Source organism: Magnolia sinica, chromosome 14 (genome assembly GCF_029962835.1).
Source record: "Magnolia sinica isolate HGM2019 chromosome 14, MsV1, whole genome shotgun sequence".
NCBI lineage: Eukaryota > Viridiplantae > Streptophyta > Magnoliopsida > Magnoliales > Magnoliaceae > Magnolia > Magnolia sinica.
The window spans coordinates 19,786,340-19,795,618 of NC_080586.1; positions in this window are offsets into that span (position 1 = coordinate 19,786,340).

Consider the following 9,279-nt stretch of genomic DNA (forward strand, 5'->3'; position numbering starts at 1 on the left):
AAAGAATTTCAAAATCTTAAATGCGATTATGAGAAATTGAGAAATGAAGTTTATTCACTTAAGAGTTTAAAAGATATTTGGAAGTACACCCAAAGAGACCAAAAACTTGAAAAATTATTAACTTCGTTTCGCCGGTACGGTGACAAGTATGGCATTGGCTATAATAAGTATAACAATCTAAAGCCTAAGACTTCTACTCTTACTTTTTTGAAAGGAGAATCCTCAAACTATAAAGTAGAAACTCTGAAAGGTAGTGAGTTTGATTACAAGAAGAATATCTTCAAAAATAAAAAATCATTCCAATAATTTTTTAAAGAGAAAACCTTTGCCAACGACCAAATATATTAAAGGAGAGAAATTAACAATCCTCCTCTTGCTGATAAAATAATGGACTTGCTCAAAGAGCTGTTGAAGGCTAACTCAAACAAGAAAGGAGTAAACAAAAATAGGAGAAACCATAACTCCCAAAGACAACAAAAGGAAAGAGACCCTCCAAAGCTTAGAACTATCATGAAGTGGGATTTAAAGATAAAATATCTTGTCATCTACACAACTTTCAAAGCAAGCAGCCATTCAAGATGGTACCTAGACAATGAATGTTCTAGACATATGAGAAGTGATCAAACTGTTTTCTCAAATATCAACCAAATTAATGGTGTCTTAGTTATATTCGGAGATAATAGCAATTGCAAGATCATTGATACATGTAATGTATATCTTTCTAACTTACTTGTTTTTAAAAATATTTTATATGCTGAATTATTGAAGCATAATCCTCTTAGTATATTTCAAATTTGTGACAATAATCATAGTGTAAAATTCTTTGATTATGCATGTGAAATAATAAATAAAGAAAGAAATGTAATATTAAATGGTCGTAGAACTTATGAAAATTGCTATATAATAATGACACTTGCTTAACAAACCTTTCATGTTACATGGTCCAAACAAACAAGACCAAATTATGACACCAACGTCTTAGACACGTAAATTATAGAGATCTTTATAAATTGAGCAAAAGAGATCACTTATGAGGCTTGCCTAAGCTAGGAAAGAAAGAAAATAAAGTATGTAGTATTTGTCAGGTGGGCAAGCAAATTAGGAGCTTTCACAAGAAAGTGAACTCATTAGCCACCATTAGACCTCTTAAACTTCTCCACATGGACTTGGTTGGACCTACAAGAACGGAGAGTAGAGGAGGAAAGAAATACCTTTTTGATTATAGTCGATGAGTATACAAAATAATCTTGGGTAACATTCTTAAGAGAAAAATTGGATGCCTTTTGGATTCCAGTCCTTGCCTCAATGGTAAACTTTGAGGAGTTTCAACATGAGGTCATGGGTTCGAAACCCATTGGTGGTGAAATTCCACTATGGCGTACATGGGTGTGTGTTGGTTGCTTGTGTTATAAGAAAAAAAAAAGTTGGATGCTTTTCATGAGGTCAAAGGCTTATTAAACGCATCCAAGTTAAAAAAGAATTATTTGTAATCAAAATAAGAATTGATCATGGAACAAAATTTGAAAATAGTAATTTTGAGAAATGCTGCAATTATCATGGTATATTGCATGAAATTTCAACACCTAAAACACCCCAACAAAATGGACTTGCTGAAATAAATACTAGAGTATTACCGGAAATAACAAGTGTAATGTTGAATAGTATGAAATTACATAAATATCTATGGACTGAAACCGTGAATAATGCTTTCTATATAATTAACCGTGTTTATATTAGACCTAGAAAAAATAAAACTGCATATGAATTGTGGTTTGAGAAAAAATCTAGTGTAAAATATTTTCGTACTTTCAAAAGAAATTGTTACATTTTACGTGACTATGAAAATTTGATGCAAAAAATGATGAAAGAATATTCTTAGGATATACATTAAATAGTCGTGCATATCGTGTTATAAACAACAGAACTAGAGTAACTCAAGAATCGATAAATGTTGAAATTATTGATTATTCGATCAATTCCAGTCTTCGCCAAGATGATGGTGATGATGATATTATTCTGAATAATTAAAGTAAATCATCATCTAAATCAGATATTGTTGATTTAAGGTTGGCAAAAGACCATCTAATAAATCAAATTCTTAGTAACCCTCTTTCTAGTGTTCAAACCAAAAGACAATTGGAAATATTTGTAATCATGTTTGATTTGCTTCCCAAATTAAACTGGCATACATAAATGAAGCGCTGACTGATGAAAGTTAGATTTTGACAATGTAAGATAAACTGAATCAATTTATATAAAATGATGTGTGATGTCTTGTTCCTAAACCATCTGATAAAAATGTTCTTTGAACCAAGTGGATTTTTAAAAACAAATCAGATGAGCTTGGAAATATTATAAAAAATAAGGCACAACTGGTTTTATGAGGTTATACTTAAATAGAAGGAAGTGATTATGATAAAACCTTTGCACTGGTTGCCCGCCTTAAATATATTAGACTCTTTATTTTTGTTGTTTGTTATAAAAATTTTAAAATATATCAAATAGATATTAAAAGTGCTTTTTTAAACAGAGACTTGAATGAAGAAGTATATATTAAACAACCTAAGGGTTTTAAAGATCTCAAATTTCTTGATCATGTGTATCGTTTTAAGAAAGCCTTGTATGGTTAGAAATAAGCTCCTAGAGCATGTTATGAAAAGTTAACTAAATTTTTACTCAACCATGACTTTCGGATGGAAAGTGTCGACAAAACTTTATTTTTTAAAGAATTTAATGATGATATTTTGATTGTTTAAATATATGCTGATGATATTATTTATATATGTACATGTACTAATCTATCATCTAAGTTAGCAGAACTTATAAAGTTTGAATTTAAAATGAGTATGGTTGGTGAGCTAATATGTTTTCTTAGACTTCAAGTGAAGCAGATCGAATATGGAATTTTCATCTTCTAAATCAACTATACATAGAATTTAGTTAAAATGTTTGAATTTGAAAATAATAAAAATTTCAATACTCCTATGATTACAACCCTCAGATTATCAAAGGATGAATCAGGTAAAAGTGTTGATTATAATCTTTATTGAAGTATGATTGGTAGGTTGATTTATTTAACTACTAGTAGACATGATATATCTTTTAGTTTTGGTATTTGTCCTCAATACAATCCTAAAGAATCTCATTTTTCAGCTATCAAACACATAATTAGATAGTTGCAAGTACTGTTGGTTTGTGGTATCTGCATGATATATCTATTCAAATAACATGATATACTGATGTAGGCAGGAAATATCGATGATAAAAAATATACAGTTGGTGGATGTTTCTACATTAGAAATTATCTAAGTCTCCTAGATGAGAAAAAAGTAAAACTCTTCTATTGTAAAAGTGAAATATATTGTTGTAGGAAATGCTTGTACTCTCAGCTTATGTGGATGAAGCGAATGCTGACTGATTATGACATGATTCAAGACACAATGAATTTGTATTGTGATAACATCAATGCAATTAGTATATCTACAAATCCTAGCCAACACTCTTATACAAAACATATTGACGTTAGACATCACTACATACGAGAGTTAGTTGAAGAAAATTCAATTATGCTGGAATACATTCAAACTGGAAAGCAATTTACAGATATTATAACTAAACCACTCGAAAATGTTAAATTTTTTAATTTAAGGCACAGTATTGGCTTGTATTTTATTTAATCATCTTCTTAAAGTTATTTCTTTTTCTTTCTTTATCTCTATTTTTATTTTGAATTTCAAAGAAAAATAAAATGAAAATAAAAGTGAAAATAAAAATTATTTTCGCCTAACCAAACAATAGCTGAACTGTCCGGTCAGCTGAACGTGGTGTCCAGTCAACCAAAGATCATGCCGTACATTCTTTAAAATGTGTAAAAATCTCAATTTTTTCAAATTCTCTTCTTCTTCTTTGGTTTGCTAGTGCTTCTTTCGGTTACCCATCCACCATTACTTGCTTGTAAGTGCATTTATATCCATTTTATTGCTGATTTAAGGTGCTCATTGCATTCTCATTGTGATTCAACCTTTTTTCTCGAGTTTTGAAACCCATGTGTTGGGTTATTTCAATTAGCGTTGATTTTCTTTTTCTTTTTATTTCCTTCTTGATTAAAAGTGATTGAATATCGATCTAAACATGACGTACGCAAATTATAAACCGGTTTCTCGTCCTGATTTCGTTTCTCGTGAGATTTAAACCATCATCCATCCACCGGAGGATGACCCCAAAAATCTTTGAAATTTTAAATCAAGGAACATCATCATTGAAAGATTTGTAAATCTTAATCATATCACTGAATATGGGTTGCATGAGGTTCTTTCTGAAGTTGGATGGAAAAAGGTTCTTCAATGAGGAGGAAATGCACATCGATCTATAGTTTAATGGATGCATTCCTCTATTTCATAAATTTCTTTAAAAAATGACATCTTCTTTTTTAAAATAAAATTTTTAGAGAAAACAATTTCAATTGCACCATCCACCATTGCATTTTTAATGAAAATTGAATTGGTGGATGATAGAATTCTAATTGCTCCTCTTTTGGACAAGATGTTAACTTCTGAGAGAGAATATATTACCAAAATACTATGTGGTTTTGATGTAGATTAGAGATCGGGCAATGCTTACCAATTGGAAAACTTTTTTCTAAGTACCGTGTTCTTCATTGTGTTTTTACTTCTACTGTTTATCCAAGAGCCGGTAACAAAACCGATCTCACTCTGTTCAGGGTTCGTATCTTTCATGCAATAGCTACTAGAGTCAAAATTTGTCTTTTAATTCTCATTTGTTACTCCATTATTCATTATCGGATGCACCCAAAGTACGGTTATCTTTCATTCGGTTACCTGTTATCTTTTTGAGTCCAAATTTATTCTATTAAGGCATCGGAATCTGAGCTTCCTTTTAACTATTGAAATTTACAAATAATTAACTTAACTCATCTACCTAAGCGACAAGGCGTACATGGTGATACGCATGAAGATGGTGAAGATGTTGATATGGATGCCATTTTCAACGAATTGGAGGAAGACTCAATTGAATATGAGGATGATTTTGATTATCGTCATTCTAACTATAATGAGAGAATATCTGCTTTTGAGTATTAGATGGATGCTTTGCATGTTTCTCAGGAAGATCAGGCTTTAAATCATAAGCTTAACATGAAGTACATGAAAAAATACTTTCATTATATCAATAAGAGCTTGAAAAATATTGATCCTGAGATGCTAGCTCCATCTTCTTTTGAGTCTGAATGATATTTATTTTCTTAACTTGATGATTTGGATATTATGTTTAAAAATTATGAAAATCTTGAAATCTTTGGTTAATATTTGAACCTCTCTATATTTAATATTTGATCTTATTTCTACTTCCTATATGTTTCATGTATTTCATCTTCATTTGTCAAATTGTAACAAAAGGGAGAGCGATGATCATATATAATGCACCACTTCGGATTTATTTTAAAAAACCAAAAAAAAATTCTACTCTTATGAAAAGTTTATCCGTTCCTTTTTAGTTTACGAGTTTTGGTCGTTGAGTTCATCGCTAAGTTAATAGAGCATTTTTGGATTAAACCGCAAGTAGTTCAAGCCTGCGTATAGTGAGTGCAGTACTAAGACTATATTATAGTTATTGTATCTCGAAGGTTGATTGCTCTTAAAACTTGCTACATTTGGAACACTGTCCGGAGGTGAACAAATTCGATTTTAATCCGGGTGGCTCGTGTTACGACTCGACTTGACTCGACCCGGCTCTATGAGTATTCTAACTTATTTTTTTAAGTTTCTTTTTATTTTTTATCTTAAATAGTTTCTTTGATCCAATCAAATATTATAGAAACACACCAATCATGCTGCTCATCTCTCACGTGCTGTGCCACCTATCCATCACACACGTGTCTATCATATAGACTCAACGCACGTACATTGCATGCCACCTGATCATACTCTCCCGTTGACACGTCATGCACACATCTTCCTCGACACCTCGTGGATGTCATCAGGAAATTCCCTTGGACACTCCGTGCTCTCTCGTAAACACCGGGATGAAAAGGAAGGAGTTCATCGGGCACACCCGTTAGATAGCAATTGGCGGCCAATGGAGCAAAAAAAAAGGAGAATATTCCAGCCGTTGATCCTAAAAAATGCTATAAATTCGAGGGTTAGGATCTTCAACCGGGGAGATTACTAGTGCACGAGTCAATTGCAGTGGCGCACATCTTATCAACGGTTTGGATCAACAAACCATGAGCGTCGCTTGTACATAAATATTATAGAGTACTACGCCCTGGATATCCACCATACACTCGTGTTTCAGTTTGTACGATTAGGATCCCTGATTCAGCAATCCGAACCGTTGGTTTGATTGGACCCACCAGGAATGCCCCATCCACCAAAAATATTTTGAAAAATCCCAACCATTCAACTGGTGACCAACAAACAGCGGAAGGATGCACATTTGATCAGGAAAAAGGCCAGGCCAAGGAATCAATTGCCAGGATCTTCCAATCTAGGGTATATTTTATGCATGGCCACACACAACAGGGCCCCCTATCATGTCATGGTATGGATGTACCATGGGCCCCACTTGCAGAAACAGAAAATGCAACAGGAGGTTCCTGTAGACCGAAGCTAAGTAGGGGCCACAGCTACATCAGACAAATCCACTCCATCCATCAGTTTTGGATGCTCACAATAGGCAATGAGACCAAAATCGAGGCAGATCTAAAACTCATGTGGATCACACCACAGGATGAAGTGGGGATTAAATTTCGATCGTTGATATTTTCATGGGGCTGTAAAAGTTTTGGATTAGGCTAATATTTTTTTTTGCACTTTATCCCAGTGCTAATAAACTAATGAACGGTTTGGATGACATATAAAACTTTATGATGGGCTCCACAAAGATCTTAATGGTGGGCGTTCAATCCCCACTGTTTATTGTGGTGTGGCCCACCTGAGTTTTGGATCTACCCTTTTTGGAAATGTGTAATAGTGAGAGCTTGCGAAACTGATGGATGGAGTGGATTTCTTACTGACATTGCGGTAGCCCCACATAGCTTCCACCTATAGAAACTTCACTTTGGCAGGTGGACCACTACCACTCTACCAGAGCTACCCCTTTTAAATTTCGGATAGATCATCATCGTCCTCCACAACACAAAAATGAACGGTTGGATTGGAACCCTACACCTGGGCTTCGAACCGAAAAAAAAGGTGGGTCCTACAGTCCATGCGAATAAAGCTGGGACCAACCAAACCAGACTGGTTATCTTTTGCAATTAGAAATGCATTAATGAAATGATGAACGTGTGGGGTCCACCAGTTTCGACCAATCAGAGCCCGGGACCAGCTAATTTGTCGGGTAGTGTGCTACCGTCCTTTTCCTCTGAAATAACATGTCGGATTTGGACGGCTCAAATTAGCTGGTCCCCTACTTCCATGGTTAATAAAAATTGGGTCCGTCCATTTTCAGAGGGGTGGTTAGATTCGTCCAACGGTAGTTCCGCTGGCGTATGGCGTGGGTCCTTATCGGAGCAGGTGGGTCCCATCTACCAAACAAGGTGCCTTCCACGTACATCAGTCCAACGCTAACCTTATGTGCCAAGCGTGTGAACAGGTCCCACGTGTACGACATCTGAGCCACTTAAAAGACAGGCCCAAAAGATCCCTGTTGGACAGCCCAGCACTGTATTTGCGCGCTCCCTTTTCACGGTCCATTTCTTGCCTCAAATCCAACGGCTAAGATTTGGCACATCTATTCGTACATGCTCCCCATTCGCACGCGCATGTAAGTTTGGAATGTGGGGTGCACGTGCAAAGTTATCCAACCTCTCATTTGAACACGCTTGAAAGTATTGGAAACAAGCTGTGTTTACTGGTGAATGGGACCCATGCTTCCATTGTTCAGACCGTTGATCTACTGGTCCCGCCGTGGATGGACCACACTCCAAAACTTCCCCATCTGGAAGATCCTAGCCGCCCAACTTCTGTCCTTTTCTATTGGATGTGGACTGTTGGTTTCTGTCTATCAGTGGGCTGTTGTTCAAGGGCCAAGATTTTCCATCAGGGAGACATTCATGGCACGATCTATCCTGGGTAGGACCCACCGATGCTCCCAAGGACAGGACGCGGTCCTGCAAAAGCCTTTCGCACGAAGTTCCTCCGCTGGAGACCTAGGTTGGGCCCATCGTGATGTTTGTGAGAAATCTACTCCGTCCATCCGTTTTTTGAGATCCTTTTAAAGATTGATGTGAAAAATGAGCAGGATCCAAGACTCAAGTGGGCCTCACTAAAGGAAAAGGTGGTTAGGGAAATTCTCACCGTTGAAATCTCCCTCGGTGGACAGTGATGTTTACATGCCATCCATACCGTTCATAACTTCATTCCTACTGAGATTAACTGAAAAAAAATATATATTTTACTGATTCAAAACTATTTTGGCCCCACGAATATTTCAACTGTGGACGTTCAATACTTACTTTTTAGGCTCATTTAAGTATTAGATCCGGATAATTTTTGGCCCCATGTCCGAAAATGATCTCAAAAAACGTATGGACGGGATGGATTTCTCACATACATCACAATAAGCCCCACATAGGTTTACAGCGCAGGACCTTCCTGCCAAAGCCTTTCGAAAGAAACCAAGGACGAGACTATTCTTTCATGCACGCACCAACCACCAACCAAATCCCAATGTAAAATAGGGCGAGTCTGTGACTTGCATGCATACGTATCCACATCTCATTCAACATACATCTACCTCATTTCCACCACATCAGAGCCGTTAAATTCATGGACCACAATGTGGATGGATCAAATCTCGAAAATAATGGGTTGATTTAATAACTCCAACCGTTCAAATATTGTCCTATCAACTGGACGGTAAATAAGAGATGATAAGTAGACAGAATTTAGCGGTAAAAAAATTGATTGTTAAGATAGTTGGGTTACAATGAAATTTGAGTTATTACTCATCCATATTCATAGCCCACAGTTTGGAAGGTCTGGATTGGTTTGCATGTATGTCGCTTGTACTCCGGTACTGCGATGAACGCACACAGTTGCAGCAGCGGCATTTCTTGTAATTTCGCCAATCAGGTAATAAAAACAAAAGAGAAAAACTTTGATACTCTGACAGGCTGCGATGGATGATACGCAGGCACTTAGAAATTATATAAGTGCTACACAAGTTATTCAAAAATAAACCGTCCAAATTATGAGTCCCAGTTTAGATGTATTACAAGCTGACAACTAGGCTTATTTTATTATCTGAATATCGGAC